Consider the following 21,253-nt stretch of genomic DNA (forward strand, 5'->3'; position numbering starts at 1 on the left):
GATCCACCATGCATTATATGAGGAGCGGTGGCTAGAGAATGATCCACAATGCAGTATATCCAGGAAAGGGTCCTCCTGGTGGACCCACCATGCATTACATCAGGTGCGGTGTGTAGAGAATGATCCACAATGCAGTACATCCAGGATACGGTCCTCCTGGTGGACCCACCATGCATTACATCAGGTGCGGTGTGTAGAGAATGATCCACAATGCAGTACATCCAGGATAGGGTCCTCCTGGTGGACCCACCATGCATTACATCAGGTGCGGTGTGTAGAGAATAATCCACAATGCAGTACATCCAGGATAGGGTTATCCTGGTGGATCCACCATGCATTACATCAGGTGCAGTGTGTAGAGAATGATCTATAATGCAGTACATCCAGGATAGGGTCCTCCTGGTGGACCCACCATGCATTACATCAGGTGCGGTGTGTAGAGAATGATCCATAATGCAGTACATCCAGGATAGGGTTCTCCTGGTGGACCCATCATGCATTACATCAGGTGCGGTGTGTGGAGAATGATCCACAATGCAGTACATGCAGGATAGGGTTCTCCTGGTGGATCCAACATGCATTACATCAGGTGCAGTGTGTAGAGAATGATCTACAATGCAGTACATCCAGGAAAGGGTCCTCCTGGTGGATCCACCATAAATTACATCAGGTGCAGTGTGTAGAGAATGATCTAAAATGCAGTACATCCAGGATACGGTCCTCCTGGTGGACCCACCATGCATTAAATCAGGTGTGGTGTGTAGAGAATGATCCACAATGCAGTACATCCAGGATAGGGTCCTCCTGGTGGACCCACCATGCATTACATCAGGTGCGGTGTGTAGAGAATGATCCACAATGCAGTACATCCAGGATAGGGTTCTCCTGGTGGATCCACCATGCATTACATCAGGTGCAGTGTGTAGAGAATGATCTACAATGCAGTACATCCAGGATAGGGTCCTCCTGGTGGACCCACCATGCATTACATCAGGTGCGGTGTGTAGAGAATGATCCACAATGCAGTACATCCAGGATAGGGTCCTCCTGGTGGACCCACCATGCATTACATCAGGTGCAGTGTGTAGAGAATGATCCACAATGCAGTACATCCAGGATAGGGTCCTCCTGGTGGACCCACCATGCATTAAATCAGGTGTGGTGTGTAGAGAATAATCCACAATGCAGTACATCCAGGATAGGGTTCTCCTGGTGGATCCACCATGCATTACATCAGGTGCAGTGTGTAGAGAATGATCTACAATGCAGTACATCCAGGATAGGGTCCTCCTGGTGGACCCACCATGCATTACATCAGGTGCAGTGTGTAGAGAATGATCCACAGTGCAGTACATCCAGGATAGGGTCCTCCTGGTGGACCCACCATGCATTACATCAGGTGCGGTGTGTAGAGAATGATCCACAATGCAGTACATCCAGGATAGGGTTCTCCTGGTGGACCCACCATGCATTACATCAGGTGCGGTGTGTAGAGAATGATCCACGATGCAGTACATCCAGGATAGGGTTCTCCTGGTGGACCCACCATGCATTATATGAGGAGCGGTGGCTAGAGAATGATCCACAATGCAGTATATCCAGGAAAGGGTCCTCCTGGTGGACCCACCATGCATTACATCAGGTGCGAAGTGTAGAGAATGATCCACAATGCAGTACATCCAGGATAGGGTCCTCCTGGTGGACCGACCATGCATTACATCAGGCACGGTGTCTAGAGAATGATCCACAATGCAGTACATCCAGGATAGGGTCCTCCTGGTGGACCCACCATGCATTACATCAGGTGCGATGTGTAGAGAATGATCCACAAAGCAGTACATCCAGGATAGGGTCCTCCTGGTGGACCCACCATGCATTACATCAGGCACGGTGTCTAGAGAATGATCCACAATGCAGTACATCCAGGATAAGGCCCTCCAGGTGGACCCACCATGCATTACATCAGGTGCGGTGTGTAGAGAATGATCCACTATGCAGTACATCCAGGATAGGGTTCTCCTGGTGGACCCACCATGCATTATATCAGACGCAATAGCTAGAGAATGATCAAAAATGCAGTACATCCAAGATAGGGTCCTCCTGGTGGACCCACCATGTATTACGTCAGGCAGGGTGTCTAGAGAATGATCCACAATGCAGTACATCCAGGATAAGTTTCGAAGGCGGATCCCCCAGTGAGAGGGCTGGGTGAGATTCATGGCAGCCATCCGCAACACGCGCATGGTCATAAACACAAAAATGCAGAACAAATGCATTGCATCTGGTGAATATTTGGTTGTGAGTGTCTGGGCTCATTCAAGAACAGTGGTATACTATCCGACTAATGTGCTGTTCTGTACCGTACATAACAGTAATACCCATGAAGGACATAGAGCACAAAAAACAGCGGAATCGGAGTGACTATGTGCCATCATCGTGGACCTCTACGAGTATAAAAGCATTTGTTGTGGGTGCAGCGGGATGCCGTGGTTTGTTTGTCATTACTAGAGAATTTAGACAATATTGTTACGAAATATGGGTAATGTAAGTTGCATCGAAGACGTTTTGCTTACATCCCTTACAGAATCGTTTTTCGAAGAGTTTTTCACTCCTCGCATGGCTTTAGTACTTTCAAATGGCTCTGCGCACTATGGGACTTAACATCTGTGGTCATCAGTCCCCTATAACTTAGAACTACTTAAACCTAATTAACCTAAGGACATCACACACACTCATGCCCGAGGCAGGATTCGAACCTGCGACCGTAGCAGTCGCTCGGTTCCGGATTGAGCGTCTAGAACCGCTAGACCACCGCGGCCGGCTTAGTACTGTCGAAAATAACGTAGAAGCAATTGAAATAGAGACTTCGCAACTGGTAATAGGCTTGCAAATTTGTAGGTGTTGTCAGCGGTGGACTCTTGCGGCTCGCATGCACAACTTGCTGACTGTTCGTCTATAAATTACATTGGCGGCAGTGCGTACTCTGTAGGTATGGGGAGGGGAAACTCTCACGGTGCAGGATGCTAAGTGCAGTCGAGACACTGTCAACTAACGGATAGCTTATCACCAGGATAAATAAATACCCGAAATCTACCGTTTGTAGATGTCCAGACATGGTTGTGGGGACGTATCAAAGTTGCAAGGTGCAAACAAAAATAGCGAAGCTAATCTGGTAGGCAATAAGAGTATATAGTTACAGGAAAAAAACAATCAGAGTATCACCAGAAATGAGCTCTGTACACATGTCAGCTCCCTGTAGTAGATCAGTACACGACAGAGTGGAAGTCTAACGAACGTGTGGAACTGTGCGAGACTTAGAGTTTCCCGCAAGTGCGTCACTACACGAGTCCGAAGGCAAGCTCTCTGACGTGCCGCAGCAGTACACACATCTGTTTCCAGCAGGCGACCCCCCTTTAAACCCTTCTCTTTGCCGATGCATAGCGATTACATCACTTTTAGTGTAAATGAATTGCTTCATATGTGTTCCTCCAAGAGGTTTTATCAGTAGAGTTCAGACTGTTTTCACACCAAACTAGTTAAATATGTACCAAGGAATTTCTGCAAAGAGAGGGAAACAACGACGCTCTGCTGTCAACGTACGGCTACCGCCTTGTTTTCCTTTGTCTGTGTGCTGGCCTCTTTGCAGGCCGCTGGCTGGACAAAGCGTGCCTCCGCTTCCGCCCTTTTGTCACCTGCTCTCAGATCTCGCCCCACGCGTCGCGCGAGGGTCCCGCGTACGCACCTCTTACTAAAAGGTCTTTCACGAGACGGGCTAGCGTTAATAATTACGTACGCCTGCCCGGAATCGACGGAAAAACATTAAAACACTCCAACAAAGAGGGCCCCAACGTGAGAACAACGAAAGGGTAATTGAAAATATAATGAAGGAGAGAACAAAACAAAACTCACTGTATTCCCAGGCCCCTTTACGATCGGTCGCGGAGCTGGCCTCACGAAAGGGGAAAGTAATGCTAGAAAGGAATGAATGCGAGGATTTTATTGTCAATTAAAAGGGCCCATTCGCACCTGCAATTCCCGCGGTGCGCGGCTTAACGGCTCGCGAAGTGGCGGTCCGAGATGGTGGTTGCCTGCTGCCGTCGCAGCGCCGGCTAAGACGCGTTCAGACGCCCACTATTGTTATCCCAGCGGGCCAAGTGCAGCGGCAGCCGCCTTGCACGTGCGACATTCTACACTCCGTGCCGAAGTGTCAGTGGCCGGGGCGGGCGTCTCACCGAGCTGGAAAGCAGATTTCAAGTCTTACCTAGAGAGTATAGCTGAAATGGTGCATCACACGCTCCCGTCATTGTAGTGTAATCTGTACCTCACACACCGCCAAGAAAAGTGACACGAGTCAGAAAATAAAAGCGATTGTTAGTTTATGTCACTGAAAAATTCACGTAAAGTGACCAAACGTGCACGAGAAACATCACATCTCTATCTTGCAATCTGTCCGCTACATGGCAGCGCTGTCATTTTTGTTGTAGGCTACTCCATGGTTCGTCACGACAACAACGGTGTAGTGTGAAAAATAAAAATGGTTCAAATGGCTCTGAGCACTATGGGACTTAACATCTTTGGTCATCAGTCCCCTAGAACTTAGTACTACCTAAATCTAACTAACCTAAGGACATCATACACATCCATGCTCGAGGCAGGATTCGAACCTGCGGTCGTAGCGGTCGCGCGGTTCCAGACTGAAGCGCGTAGAACCGCTGGGCCACACCGGCCGGCTGTTGTGTCAGCGTTGCTAATGACGTACATGGTCCACTCAAGGAGGAGGGCACATTTTGAATTGTGACACTCTTCATGTGTAAGTTGAATGTAGTTTGTAACAGCATTGATTATTACAGTGTCTATTTATACAGTGTCTGTATCTTACAACGTCCTGACATACTTCCATATCTGACGCCGGCCGTGGTGGCCGAGCGGTTCTAGGCGCCACAGTCTGAAACCGCGCGACCGCTACGGTTGCAGGTTCGAATCCTGCCTCGGGCATGATCGATAAAAAAAACTGTAAATGTCGTGTGACTAGGGCCTCCCGTCTGGTACACCATTCGCTGGATTCAAGTCTTTCGATTTGACGCCACTTCGGTGACTTGCGCGTCGATGGGAATGAAATGAATGAAATGAGGATGATTGGGACAACACCCAGTAACTGAGCAGAGAAAATCTCCAACCAAGCCGGCAATCGAACCCGTGCCCTTATGTTTCACATTCTGTCACGCTGAACACCCAGCTACCGGGGGCGGACACATGATCGATGTACCTTATTAAATTTTATTAATTTTCACGAATTATAATGCTGCATTTTGTATTTTTCTAATAAGAAAATGTCAACTTGTTTTTCATATTCTATTCTATTCTAACTTAAGTAGTAATTTTTTGCTGACGGAGGTCTTAAAACTTCACTTTTTTACGTTTTTCCTGAATAACTCCAACATAAGATGAGTATCAATAAAAGCAAAACGAGGACAATGGAATATAGTCGAATTAAGTCACGTGATACCGAGGGAGTTAAATTAGAAAACGAGGCACTTAAACTAGTCGGTGAGTTTTGCTATTGGGGCAGCAAAATAACTGATTATCGCCGAGATAGAGAGAATATAAAATGTAGACAGGCAATGGGAAGAAAAGCGTCTCTGAAGAAGAAAATTTTGTCAACATCAAGCATAGATTTAAGTGCCAGGAGGTCTTTTCTGAAAGTATTTGTACGGAGTGTAGCCATGTATGGAAGTGAAACACGTACGATAAACAGTTAAGAGAAGAAGAGGAAGAAGCTTTTACAATGTGGTACTAAAGAAGAACGATGAAGATTAGATGCCGTTGGTAGGTTGGCATTGTGTAATAGGGATAGTGGCGTCTCGTTTTCTTCTTCTGTTTACTGTGTAACGTCCCCTCAGAAAAATTATCAATGACTGTGCTTAAACTGACACACAATATTTTTAGCGCAACGCAATCTGACTTCCAGTAATCCCTACAAAAGAATGGCCCTGACTAACAATAACCTATACCTTTCATGAATCACTTACCTCACAAAAATCTTCGTTACTCAAACTACTGCAATACAGCGAGCGCCACTACTGTCAGCTAAATAAAAGATTCAAACTACTGAAGGCACTAACTACTGATAGGCAAAGTTAGCAAATGAAAGATTTTGATAGAGAACAAACAATGTATTTACCTTAATAGTGTTCAAAAGTCATAATATATATCAGTTCATGACATCCAGTCTTACAAATTTACTGTCTCTGTCCAGATCATCTGCTCTCAAAACTCCGCCATCTCACTGCCCACATCCACCACTGCTGGCGGCTCACCTCGAACTGCGCAATGCTACACGCTGTTAACAGCCAACTGCCCAACACTACAATAGCAAATTCCAACAATGCCACCCAGCCACAGACTGCACACAGCACAGCCAGTGATTTTCATACAGAGTGCTACGTGGCGGTGGCGTTACCAATATATGAACCTAAACAGCCTACTTACAACTGGCGCCACTACGTTTGCTAGTGTTGTCTGTCCGTGAGTGGCAGCAGCAGCGTTTATCGATATCTAGTACACGTACTATCTTTGGAAGGGCGTGGAGTGTTTTCCGGGTCGGGTGTGTCGGTAGTTCGGTTTGGACAGAGCAGCAGAGAAGTCCGGCAGCGCGCGGACATGCCAGGACCGCTGGCGGCATGAGGGGCTGTAGTTGGAAGGGCCACAACCTCGTTTTCCGCCGGACCCAGGACGGTGAGTTGAATGAACATTAATCCAGTAGTGAAACCTCCACTATTTGTGATCACGCCATTGATTCCTGCATTGCTGCTCGCAGTGTCGCTGTGAGAGGAACAGCAACAAGTGGAGTGTCTCGAGTTGGCGGAATCTATTACTCGTCTTCTACTGCCTGTTATCAGTTTTTTTAAATTTTGTTTTATTATTGGTGAAGTGCAACCAGCCACAGTTACCTGCCCTGGGGGTAATTGACATCCATGCACGACTCACCATACACTTCCGTCGCCGGCCGCGGTGGTCTCGCGGTTCAGGCGCTCAGTCCAGAACCGCGCGACTGCTACGGTCGCAGGTTCGAATCCTGCCTCGGGCATGGATGTGTGTGATGTCCTTAGGTTAGTTAGGTTTAAGTAGTTCTAAGTTCTAGGGGACTGATGACCACAGATGTTAAGTCCCATAGTGCTCAGAGCCAGAGCCACACTTCCGTCAATTGCTGATGGATTTCAATCGGCGCAGTGCCCTTTGCGTTCAAAAACCGAATAACTACGGGCAATTCGCACCTGGTGGTAACATCCAACTGGAGCTCCATTCTCAATGGCTGCCAAGCCAAGACAGAGAGCCTTAGCACGGCGTGCGCGTGTTAACACACAGCGCGTGACGCACGCTTCATAACAGTGTGACCAACTGCCACACGAACAGAGTTCTTTACTTATAAAAAATAGGAGACCTTGCTTTTGAGATTACCCTCGTAATATGGAAACTTCGTAATTCTTATTTGTCCATTCTGATGACAGTTTAAACAGAAAAAAACACATTTTGGTACTCCTAAAACAATCTTCATCAGGGACAACTGCACTTCGACTAATCGCAAATCTTTAGCAGACGTAAGTCAGCAAGGTGGTATATTTTGCGTATGTTCCTTCATCAGTGTAGTGTGGAATAGTGGCGTTAACTGCTCTTAGCCGCGCGAAGTGGCCGCGTGGTTAGAGGCGTTATGTCACGGATGGCGCTGCCTCTCCCGCCGGAGGTTCGAGTCCTCCCTCGGGCATGTGTGTGTGTGTGTGTGTTTTGTTCTTAGCATAAGTTAGTTTAAATTAGTTTACGTAGTTTGTACGTCATGGGACCGATGACCTCATCAGTTTGGTCCCTTAGGAATTCATTTAACTCCTCTTTAAGAAAAAAAAGCCTTCATGGCTAGAAAACATGCTGTACAATTGTATGATTACATAAATTATGAATATGTGGGCCTGCAGTAATGACGTCTAATGAACTTACGACGCAAATATATTTTGTGGCTGTTGTATCGCAGTACCGCTGTTAACGGGATGACTCCGTCGGCACTGTGGCCTAGTTTATACCATATTTTAAAAATATGTGACGATGTTAAGCTCATTTTGCTTGTATGTTTTGACGAAGCCACTATGGCTTAATTACGTCGGGACGTGTTTTAAAACAGGCAGTCCTTGCCATATTTTAAGCGCACTTTTTCCACACGCATGAAAGTAATACACTCCTGGAAATGGAAAAAAGAACACATTGACACCGGTGTGTCAGACCCACCATACTTGCTCCGGACACTGCGAGAGGGCTGTACAAGCAATGATCACACGCACGGCGCAGCGGACACACCAGGAACCGCGGTGTTGGCCGTCGAATGGCGCTAACTGCGCAGCATTTGTGCACCGCCGCCGTCAGTGTCAGCCAGTTTGCCGTGGCATACGGAGCTCCATCGCAGTCTTTAACACTGGTAGCATCCCGCGACAGCGTGGACGTGAACCGTATGTGCAGTTGACGGACTTTGAGCGAGGGCGTATAGTGGGCATGCGGGAGGCCGGGTGGACGTACCGCCGAATTGCTCAACACGTGGGGCGTGAGGTCTCCACAGTACATCGATGTTATCGCCAGTGGTCGGCGGAAGGTGCACGTGCCCGTCGACCTGGGACAGGACCGCAGCGACGCACGGATGCACGCCAAGACCGTAGGATCCTACGCAGTGCCGTAGGGGACCGCACCGCCACTTCCCAGCAAATTAGGGACACTGTTGCTCCTGGGGTATCGGCGAGGACCATTCGCAACCGTCTCCATGAAGCTGGGCTACGGTCCCGCACACCGTTAGGCCGTCTTCCGCTCACGCCCCAACATCGTGCAGCCCGCCTCCAGTGGTGTCGCGACAGGCGTGAATGGAGGGACGAATGGAGACGTGTCGTCTTCAGCGATGAGAGTCGCTTCTGCCTTGGTGCCAATGATGGTCGTATGCGTGTTTGGCGCCGTGCAGGTGAGCGCCACAATCAGGACTGCATACGACCGAGGCACACAGGGCCAACACCCGGCATCATGGTGTGGGGAGCGATCTCCTACACTGGCCGTACACCACTGGTGATCGTCGAGGGGACACTGAATAGTGCACGGTACATCCAAACCGTCATCGAACCCATCGTTCTACCATTCCTAGACCGGCAAGGGAACTTGCTGTTCCAACAGGACAATGCACGTCCGCATGTATTCCGTGCCACCCAACGTGCTCTAGAAGGTGTAAGTCAACTACCCTGGCCAGCAAGATCTCCGGATCTGTCCCCCATTGAGCATGTTTGGGACTGGATGAAGCGTCGTCTCACGCGGTCTGCACGTCCAGCACGAACGCTGGTCCAACTGAGGCGCCAGGTGGAAATGGCATGGCAAGCCGTTCCACAGGACTACATCCAGCATCTCTACAATCGTCTCCATGGGAGAATAGCAGCCTGCATTGCTGCGAAAGGTGGATATACACTGTACTAGTGCCGACATTGTGCATGCTCTGTTGCCTGTGTCTATGTGCCTGTGATTCTGTCAGTGTGATCATGTGATGTATCTGACCCCAGGAATGTGTCAATAAAGTTTCCCCTTCCTGGGACAATGAATTCACGGTGTTCTTATTTCAATTTCCAGGAGTGTAGTTTTCATCGTGGCTTATTTTATTGTTTGAAGCTGTACACTGTCCGGTAACTGTATTTGTTTTTCAAATATGTTTTCCTGCAGAGCTGAAGACGGTCATCGCTGGCAGGGACCGGTAGTCTAAGGACCAAACAATTATGTGATCATATATGGAAATAAAAGAAACTTACGAGGGTATTTTCGTTCTGTCGTTGCAACTAAAAGAAAATTTTGTTGTAGGTGCAATGATAGAACGATAATATATTCCGGGATCGTAAAGCAACTACGGAGAATATGACCACACGAATGAAGAAATTAAAAGAAATTTATCCTGAAGTTATAGTTCTTTGTCACTGGAAGTACTCAGTTCCTCACAAGTTTCTGCCCCCAGTAATAAATTTATTCTGATTGGTATGACGCTTTAGAGACACTTTTCTCTTCTGTACAATAATTCAGCTTTCCAGAAACTACCATGCTGCTGTACTTCGCATTAAAATCTTTGGAAACCATTCATGAACAGTAAACTACGATAAAGTCTACTGTGGACACATCACTAACGGTTTTCCACCCTTATTCAAAAGTATCGCCGACAACGTCGAGCATAACAGATTGTTGTGATAGATAAACATTTTATAGACATGTGCGTCACACACATTGCTCATTTAAAACGTGACACCATTTCAGATATCCATTTCGATCATTGGTTGCTAACCTACAATTAATCAGTTTACGAACCTCCACCATCTGTATAGTTTTGACCACAAAGGATCAATTTAACAGATCGCCCCATTAAGTGTTTGAATGAAACTGTGCCTTGTAACATTTCATAACATGACCGCAATTGATTTTTAAAAAAGCAGAGGTCACCCTTGGCACTGACGTGTAAAGCCGTGTTTCCAAAGGCAACAGAAACCTGAACATGCATCCCCGCATCATCACTACCCCCCCCCCCTCCTCCCCGGAGGCCAGTAGTTATTTTCAAAGAAAAAAAAAGGTTCAAATGTGTGTGAAATCTTATGGGACTTAACTGCTAAGGTCATCAGTCCCTAAGCTTATACACTACTTTAACCTAAATTGTCCTAAGGACAAACACACACACCCATGCCCGAGGGAGGACTCGAGCCTCCGCCGGGACCAGCCGCTCAGTCGTCGACTGTAGGTATTTTCACAAGCACAATTTGATTCTCTAGTGACACTGCATTCAAGACGCAAAATGGCGTCTCAAGTGAAATAAATAGTGCAAGAGCGAATGTAATTACGCTGGTTCCAGCTCACTAGCTTACAGAAACATTAAGGAAAAGGACAGGTTCTAATAATATTGATTACAAAAATGGATTTCTCTTAGAAATAATTTGGGAAACTCAAACATGCTGATAAAAGTTTAGCCGACAGACAGTGACGTGTCCCACAAGAAGTGAGTGAGCAAGTAAAACTGCTTTTAAATTCATTTTAAGCTATATTTTTTGCTCCACAGACAAACAAGATTTACGTGTGCGAGACAGCATGGCAGCTTGCGTTGAATTAGAAGTAACACCGAGATATTTCGGAACTGGTCACCTCTTTATCATCACTGCAGAATTTTTATTGAATTCCTAAAAGCACAACATCCATATTTTTTATCTGAAATTCTTGCGATGTTTTACAATACATCGGAAGGGAACGCTGCCATCACAGGAGATATGCTACACTATTGTTTCACAGTGTAAGTGGGCTGCTTCTGTGTTGGCAGCGCTGTGTAGCGCTTTGCATTGGATCTCTGACTGCGTTTCTTTGTAAGAGACTCTGTGGCCGGTTGGACTCGTTGAAAGTTAATCACCAGTAGTGTTGGGCAGTCGGAAGTTGGTCACCAGCAGTGATGGAGGTACTGTTGGGCAGTTGGAGGTGAACAGCCAGCAGTGATGGATGTTAGATGTGAGAAGTTAGCATTGATGGAGGGTAGAGGTCTAAAGTGTTAGCGTATACTAACGATCTGTACATGTTAGACTTGGAGATTGAATGTTATTCATGATTATATACCTTTGTACTAGATGTCAATGACGATTTATATTCGTTTTCGAACTGGATGTCACATTATTAAGGTAACAAATACATTATTTTCTTTGCAACAAAATCTTTCCTTTGCCAGCCACTTGCCTATTAGTAGTTTGTGGCTGTAATAGTTACAATATTTTATTTAGCTGACAGTATTGCTGCTCGCTGTATTGCAGTAGTTCGCGTAATGAAGATTTTTATGAGGTAAATGCTTAATGAAATGTATAGGTTATTGTTAAGATTTCTTTTTAGTCAGGCCCATTCTTCTGAATTAATTATTTAAAGTAATGTTGTAAGTTTTTTGAGCAGTCAGATTGCGTTGCGCTAGAATATTGTGGGCAGTGTTGACATGATAAGAAAAAGAAAAGAGAAAGTAGGCTCAGTTCGTTCAGTATTACTCAGCTGTTTCAGAATCAAATAACGTAGAAGCTTCATCTTCTCAGTCATTCTGCAAGTACAGACACACTCATTTAAATAAAGAAGTTTCAACAGTTAGTCGGAGTTTTGAGAGGTCACAGATGACGGTAATATAATTTTTCCTGTACTTAATTTTGTCAGTAAACCTTGTAATAATTTATAGAACCATTCATCATGCGGTAACTGATCTAATAAGAAAAATACGAGTACTGTAATTACATTGGACTTTATTTTGTTGAAGAATAGCTTCACATCTTCGAAGGCACTAATACATTATCAATTTTTTTTTCGTTGTAATATTTCCACTCAATGGTTACGCCAAATACTTACTACCACTGCATTGAAATGAAAATAACTTTACAATGTTGACTTTTCTGCTGTAGCGTGAATCTCTGCAAGACTACACTCCCAGTTAAAATATTTTAATATACTTCTGAAGTATTCCTTCACTACGTTTTTAGGCGCCAACTATTCACGTACACGAACGACTGAAGACGACTGCATGCTATCGAGCGGACAAATCCAGAATGGGAGCAGATAGATGATTGTGGGAGAATGTGCATAAGGCCAGTAAGTTAAACGGATTTTAACTTACCTGTCGGGCCTTTTACCATGACAGTGAGCCATTTAGCCCAGTCAAAGAAAATCAAAACATTGGTATAGGGAAGAAATACATGTAGTTTTATGGAGTGGTAGGGGGAATGATGTAACAAGATCTAAGAATTATAACCGGCAGGGTGATTGCCAAGGGGCTTGGCGGAGGCGAGAGGGGGAGTGGGGGTGGTGGTGGGGGGGGGGGGAGGTCTTAAAACTTCACTTTTTTACGTTTTTCCTGAATAACTCGAACATCTTAGGTTCTAGCGAAAATATCTCCGAGTACAAAATTAAACTATTCATTTTCTTTCTCTACAACTATTTGTTTCCACGTTGCAAGAAATGAAAAAAAATTAGCGCTTTAATGGTATGAAACGGTCAAATTAATGGGTTAAGAGCAAATATTAAACATGTTTACCATTTATAAGTGCAGTAGAAAGTATTGCGCGGTAAACTGTGTTCCGAGGACGGAAGGAGGAGGCGAATGGTGGACGCGTGAGATAAGACAGGTTTCCGTATTGCGTTCATGCGCTGCCCTCCTTCTCAGATATGCAAACTCAAGCGGGAGCAGGCGGGAGCAAGAACTAACTAGAGGGTGTTTCACAGAGTTACATGACTGTTCCACTGCTCGCCTTGTGAAACACTGGCGATTCTGTGTCCAGACACGCCCGCAGATATTTGATTTCCAGAAAGTGAAACACAGATATAAGTTATTAACAACTAACGCAATAAATGCATTGGAAAGATTGTGCATAGATTTCTGCACATTGTTCTACTTTTTTTTTTTTTTTTTTTTTTTTTGGCAAGTTACTAATACACAGCGTCACCAGTTCAGTTCCGGTCCAGCTGTCTCGGTAGACAAGTAAGAGGAGACTCAATGCAACGGCTGAATAACAGCCGAGCATAGCACTTTGAAAGTGTGACGGTGGAACTTTAGGTTCCGTGCCACCCTCAGACAGAGGAGGGGTGCAGTAACGCACCAATTCGGTGGTCAAGGAGAAAAGTGGCTGGACGTGAACAGGCCACTGCTAGTGACTGTACGAAACGGGAAGAAACGTGGTCGTATTGGGCCTATCGTAAGTCATAGCCCGAATCCGAGTCCTCCAGGATGCTGAGCGGAGCGGGATGTCGGTGCCAGCGCCGTGGAGCTGTAGTGCCGATGGTTTGGAGTCCAGCGATTGTCTCACGGAGGACGTCCACTTTTCTGTACAGTTGGCGAGCCTTACGGCGAATGGTCGTCTTGAGAAGGGCTGTATTTGTCTCCTCATGCAGAGTGACAATCCTGGTGAGCGGAAGGGCGTGAAGACTCCACCTGAGAACTTTATTCTGTATACGCTGGAGCCTCAGCATCCGGGACTTACTAATCGTGGCCCACGCAGAACCATACGTTAGTGAGGGTAGGACAACGGAGTGATACAGCCGGAGCTTGGTATCTAAATTCAGCTCTCAGCTGGAGAAGAGCGGTGCAATGCCTTTGTCAACTTTAACCCTTTGTGGGTGACGTATTCTATGTGGTGGTGGAAGAAAAGTTTTTTCTCCAACCAGATCCCGATATACTTGGTAGCTTGGGCCCGCGGGACCCGGACGCCCCCGATTCCGATGTTGTTTCGGAGTATAGGGCGCCGTTTAGTGAAATACACAGCCATGGTTTTGGCGGCATTCAGGGCCATTTTATTGGAGCGACACCAGGTGACTGTTGCGTCCATTTTCCTTTGGAGGCGAGCAATGAGTTGATCAGGATTGCGGCCGGTGGTATAAAGCACCGTGTCATCGGCGTGTTGCGCCAAATGGCAGTGACGGATGACGGGCATGTCATTGACATAAAAAGAAGAGGGGACAGCACAGAGCCCTGAGGGGTACCCACTGACATGTGGCGTACACAGGAGCGCTTTCCCCGCTGAGCTACGAGGAAGGTCCTCTGGCGAAGGAAATCATCCACGATCTTAACGATCAGGGACGGGCGTTTGCGTCAGCATCTTATACACCAGGTTGTCCTGCCACATCTTATCATAAGCATTCTGCACGTCCAAGAAGACCGCTGCCGTCGACATGCTGGAATTAAAACCCTTGCTGATGTGTTCGAGAACTTGCAGTTCAGCGTACAGGTGGGAGGTAAATGTACTACATACAGCTAGAGAGGAATTTATTCTTAGTTACACCGTATAGCAGATGAAGCGTTCTTCCGAGAAAGTGTACCTCCCCTTCTCCATGAACGCTGATCGCTTTTCAGTTTACTGACTTACTAAACCTCACCAGTATTTATTGTCCAATTCCGTTACGTGAGTAAACAAAATAACTTCACTGAGCTCGCGAGGAAGATTGCACTGTAGTTCCTTCTCTAGATTGTCGCACAGATGACAAAATGGTAGATATCGAAATAGACGACAGAGGGATAGAGAAACAATTAAAATCGCTCAAAAGAGGAAAGGCCGCTGGACCTGATGGGATACCAATTCGATTTTACACAGAGTACGTGAAGGAACTTGCCCCCCTTCCTGCAGCGGTGTACCGTAGGTATCTAGAAGAGCGTAGCGTTCCAAAGGATTGGAAAAGGGCACAGGTCATCACCGTTTTCAAGAAGGGACGTCGAGCAGATGTGCAGAACTATAGACCTATATCTCTAACGTCGATCAGTTGTAGAATTTTGGAACACGTATTGTGTTCGAGTATAATGACTTTTCTGGAGACTAGAAATCTACTCTGTAGGAATCAGCATGGGTTTCGAAAAAGACGGTCATGTGAAACCCAGCTCGCGCTATTCGTCCACGAGACTCAGAGGGCCATAGACACGGGTTCACAGGTGGATGCCGTGTTTCTTGACTTCCGCAAGGCGTTCGATACAGTTCCCCACAGTCGTTTAATGAACAAAATAAGAGCATATGGACTATCAGACCAATTGTGTGATTGGATTGAGGAGTTCCTAGATAACAGGACGCAGCATGTCATTCTCAATGGAGAGAAGTCTTCCGAAGTAAGAGTGATTTCAGGTGTGCCGCAGGGGAGTGTCATAGGACCGTTGCTATTCACAATATACATAAATGACCTTGTGGATGACATCGGAAGTTCACTGAGGCATTTTGCAGATGATGCTGTGGTGTATCGAGAGGTTGTAACAATGGAAAATTGTACTGAAATGCAGGAGGGTCTGCAGCGAATTGACGCATGGTGCAGGGAATGGCAATTGAATCTCAATGTAGACAAGTGTAATGTGCTGCGAATACACAGAAAGATAGATCCTTTATCATTTAGCTACAAAATAGCAGGTCAGCAACTGGAAGCAATTAATACCATAAATTATCTGGGATTACGCATTAGGAGTGATTTAAAATGGAATGATCATATAATGTTGATCGTCGGTAAAGCAGATGCCAGACTGAGATTCATTGGAAGAATCCTATGGAAATGCAATCCTAAAATAAAGGAAGTAGGTTACAGTACGCTTGTTCGCCCACTGCTTGAATACTGCTCAGCAGTGTGGGATCCGTACCAGATAGGGTTGACAGAAGACATGGAGAAGATCCAACGGAGAGCAGCGCGCTTCGTTACAGGATCATTTAGTAAACGCGAAAGCGTTACGGAGATGATAGATAAACTCCAGTGGAAGACTCTGCAGAAGAGACGCTCAGTAGCTCGGTACGGGCTTTTGTCAAAGTTTCGAGAACATACCTTCACCGAAGAGTAAAGCAGTATATTGCTCCCTCCTACGTATATCTCGCGAAGAGACCATGAGGATAAAATCAGAGAGATTAGAGCCCACACAGAGGCATACCGACAATCCTTCTTTCCACGAACAATACGAGACTGGAATAGAAGGGAGAACCGATAGAGGTACTCAAGGTACCCTCCACCACACACCGTCAGGTGGCTTGCGGAGTATGGATGTAGATGTAAATGTAGATACGTAGCGGAGTTACACTGATCAGCCAGAACACTATGACCAACGACCTACTATCGGTACACACCCGCCCAGGCGATAGCAGCGTTACCTGGCGATGAATGGCTGCTAGTCAGACACAAGTACGATGCATGTAGTATCAGTGAGCGTGCTGTGCGTGTGTAGAATGGGGAAGACGCGCGATCTGTCTGAGTTTGACTGAGAGCAGATTGTGATGGTCTGGAGGGTAGGAACGAACATTTCGGAAACTGTACGACTTGTCGGATGTTCGAGGCGTGCTGTGGTGAGTGTCTTCAACAGGTGGCGATACTAAGGTGAAACCACGTTCAGACATCGTGGTGTTGGACAGCCACCCCTCGTAGATGTCGGACGTCGTAGGCTGGGCAGAAAGGTATATCAGAACAGACGGCGAACTGTGGCGGAACTGACATCAGACTTTAATGCTGGGCAGTGCACAAGTGTGTCTGAACACACAGTGCATCGAACACTCCTAACGATGGGCCTCCGCAGCCGACAACCCATGCATGAGCCAAAGTTAGCACTGCGACGTCGGCAACCGCGAATGAAATGGGTACGTGACCATTGGCACAGGACCTTGGTGCAGTGGGAGACGGCTGCATGATCTGATAATTCCCGATACCTTCTTCAACATGGTGATGGGAGAGCACGATCCGTCTTCTCCCGGGAGAGCAGCTCCTTGGCACCTGTACTGCCGGACGGTGACAAACTGACGGTGGCTCCTTTACGCTCTGGAGAACATTAACAGGCATCCATGAGTTCAGTGAAGCTCATGCAAGGCACCATGACCGCCAAGGGGCATCGTAAACTGGTTGCAGGCCGCTTACACTCCTTCATAACGATCATGGCAGTGGCATTTTGCAACAACTGCGCCATGTCACAAGACCAGGAGTGTGATGGAGTGGTTCGACGGACACAATGACGAGTTTCAGTTGATACGATGGCCTCCAACTAGCCAGATCAGAGCCCGATCGAACACATCTGGCATGTGATTGAATGCGGCATCAGAGCTCATCAAACCCTCCCCGGAATTTACGGGAATCAGGTTACTTATGCATTACTACAGCGACCTATCAAGGCCCCATTGGTTCCATACAATAACGCGTGGTCGCCGTTTTCCATGCCGAAGGTGTACATACCGGCTGTTAAGTAGGTCGTTATTGTGTACTGGCTGATCAGTGCATTTTCAGTTTTGTAGCTTTTATGTAAAATATTTTCCTGTAAACAAGGGATAATGTTATCACTGATTCACGTGGTGTTGGCGGGAAATGGATTGGGTTGATAAAGGAGTCACCATGCGAGTGTCTATCGTTGACAGCGTATCGTAGCTTGCTAACCGTGTCGTAGTCACTTCATTGTGAATCAGTGAATGACCAGAAGTTCACTGAACTTTATTTTTATTTACACGTCAAGTTCTGTAGGACCAAATTGAGGACCAAGTCTCCAGGGTCATGGAACGTGTGAGCACATAAAATTACAACGTATAAGTAATAACAAATAAAATCAAATGTTTATGAAACCAAAAAAGTCAAGCCATAAGTTTAAGTAAAAGTAATCAACAATACAACATAAGAATTAGCTTAATTTTTCAAGGAACTCCTCGACGGAATAGGAGTGACCCATGAGGAGACTCTTCAGTTTCGATTCTAAAGCGCGTGCATTGCTGCCAAGATTTTTGAATTCTGTGGTATCTTATTGAAAATGGACGCAGCAGTATACTGCACACCTTTCTGCACAACAATTAAAGAAGTCCGATCCAAATCCAGATTTGATTTCTGCTGAGTATTAACTGAGTGAAAGCTGCTTATTCTTGGAAATAAGCTGATGTTGTTAACAAGAAATGATAGTAATTAATATATCTATTGAGAGGCCAATGTCAGAATACCCAGACTCGTGAACAGGGGTCGACAAGAGGTTCGTGAACTTACACCGCTCATTACACGAACCGCCTGTTTCTGAGCCAAAAATATCCTTGTTAGAGTTAACCCAAAATATAACACCATAAGACATAAGAGAATGAAAATAAGTAAAGTAGACTAATTTTCGCGTCGAACGATCACTTACTTCAGATACCGTTCGAATAGTAAAACTGGCAGCATTAAGTCTTTGAACAAGATACTGAACGTGTGCTTTCCACGTCAGTTTACTGTCTACCTAAACACCTAGAAATCTGAACTGTTCAATTTCACTAATCATATGTCCATTCTGTGAAATTAAAACGTCGGGTTTTGTTGAATTGTGTGTTGGAAACTGTAAAAACTGAACCTTACTGTGATTTAGCGTTAGTTTATTTTCTACAAGCCATGACCTTATGTCATGAACTGCACTGTTTGAAACAGAGCCAATGTTGCACACAACATCCTTTACTACCAAGCTAGTGTCATCAGCAAACAGAAATATTTTAGGTTTACCCATAATACTAGAGAGCATATAATATATATAAATAAAGAACAGGAGTGGCCCCAACACTGATCCCTGGGGCACCCCCCATTTGACCGTAGCCCACTCAGATCCCACATTACAGCCACTCTCAACACTGTGAATAAGATCTTTTGCTGTCTGTTGCTAAAGTGGGAGGTGAACCAATTGTGAGCTACTCCACGTATTCCGTAATGGTCTATCATAGAAATAGGTCTAAAATTGTCTACATTATCACTTTCTCCCATTTTATGAAGCGGCGTTGCTATTGAGTACTTTACTCGTTCAGGAAACTGACCATTCCTAAAGGAAAAGTTACAAATATGGCTAAATACCGGGATAGCACGTGCAGCACAGTTACTTTGATATTCTGCTAGGCACTCCATCATATCCATGAGAGTCCTAATTCTTTGGTTTTATTATTGGCTCACTCTCCCCCTTGTCTGTATCACAGAGGAATACTTCAGACATCAGTCTCGGAAAGGCATTTACTAAAAGAGTTATATGATTCCCTGTAGAAACTAAATTTTTATTCAATTGACCAGCAATACCCAGAAAATAATTGTTGCATACTGTACATATATCTGATTTATCAATAACAGAAATATTTTGACTACGAACTGACTTTATACCGTCGACCTTGTGCTGCTGCCCTGACACTTCCTTCACAACTGACCATATGGTTTTAATTTTATCCTGTGAATTGGCTATTACATTTTGCATACCACATACTCTTTGCCCTCCTAACAATACTTTTATGCATCTTACAATACTGTTCTTAATGAGCTACTGTAGATTCATTGTGAGTACTTCTAACATTCTGATATAATTCCCGCTTTGTTCTACATGATATCCTTATCCCACTAGTCAGCCACCCAGGCCGCTTTTTACTGCTAGTACCCCGTTTAGAAAGTTGTACTGGTAATCAACTCTCAAAGAGCATGAGAAATGTGTTAAGGAAAGCATTATATTTGTCATCTATGTTATCGGCACTATAAACATCCAGCCACTCTTGTTCCTTAACGAGGTTTAAAAATCTCTCTATTGCCTTGGATTAACTTTCCTACACAGTTTGTAATTACATGTGACATTTGTTTGAGTACATTTGTGCATCATGATCTGAAAGGCCATTCACTCTTTTACTTACAGAATGCCCCTGTAGTAATAAAGAATGAATAAAAATATTGTCTATGGCTGTACCACTGTTCCCCTGCAACCTAGTTGGAATAAACACAGTCTGCAACAGATCGTATGAAGATATACCGACATGCTTTTTCTTGTACAATCATATACAAAATTAATATTGAAGTCACCACATTTAACTAATTTCTGGTACTTCCTCTAAAGTGAATCAAGAACCCTCTCTAGCTTGAGCAGAAATGCTCTGAAGTCAGAGTTAGGGGACCTACAAACAACAAAAATTAGAAGTTTGGTTTCATTAAATTCAACTGCCCCTGCACAACATTCAAATATCCGTTCAGTGCAGTGCCGTGACACGTCTATGGACTCAAATGGAATACTGTTTTTTACATACATGGCCACTTCCCTACTGCGCAAGGAACTCCTTGAAAAACAACAAGCTAATCTGTATCCTCACTGTTAATTGTCTTATTCGTAGGCTGCTTAAATCTCTTTCACTCTGGAATCGTTGGCTCGTGTAGAATGGACTGCACTAACTGGCGCCACTTAACACACACCACACATCCGCAGTACAGCGTGGTGACAAAAGTCGTAGGATACCTCCTAACACCGTGTCGGATCCTTCTTTTGCCCGGCCTAGAGCAGAAACGTGAATGGACTCAGAAAGTCGTTGGCAGTCCCCTGCAGAAATACTGAACCATGCTGCCCCTGCAGCCGTCCATAACTGCGGAAGCGTTGCGCGCTGCAGTGTTTCGTGCACGTGTTGACATCCCGATTATATCCCACAAATATTATATAGGATTCATGTCGGCCTCTCAGGGTGGCCAAACCATTCGCTAGAATTGTCCAGAGAGATCTTCAAACCAAACACGAACAATTATGATCCCGGTGACATGGTACATTGTCATCTATAAAAATTCCATTGCTGTTTGGGTACGTTATGCCCATGAAAGGCTGCAGAAGTAGCCAAGCGTAACCATATCCAGTCAATAATCGGGTCAGTTGGACCGGCATTCCCACATCATTATGCAGCCACCATCAGCTCGCACAGTGCTTTGTTGACACCTTGGGCCCATGGCTTCGTGGGGCCTGCGCCACACTCGAACACTACCTTCA

The sequence above is a fragment of the Schistocerca serialis genome, chromosome 5 (assembly GCF_023864345.2).
Source record: "Schistocerca serialis cubense isolate TAMUIC-IGC-003099 chromosome 5, iqSchSeri2.2, whole genome shotgun sequence".
Taxonomy (NCBI): domain Eukaryota; kingdom Metazoa; phylum Arthropoda; class Insecta; order Orthoptera; family Acrididae; genus Schistocerca; species Schistocerca serialis.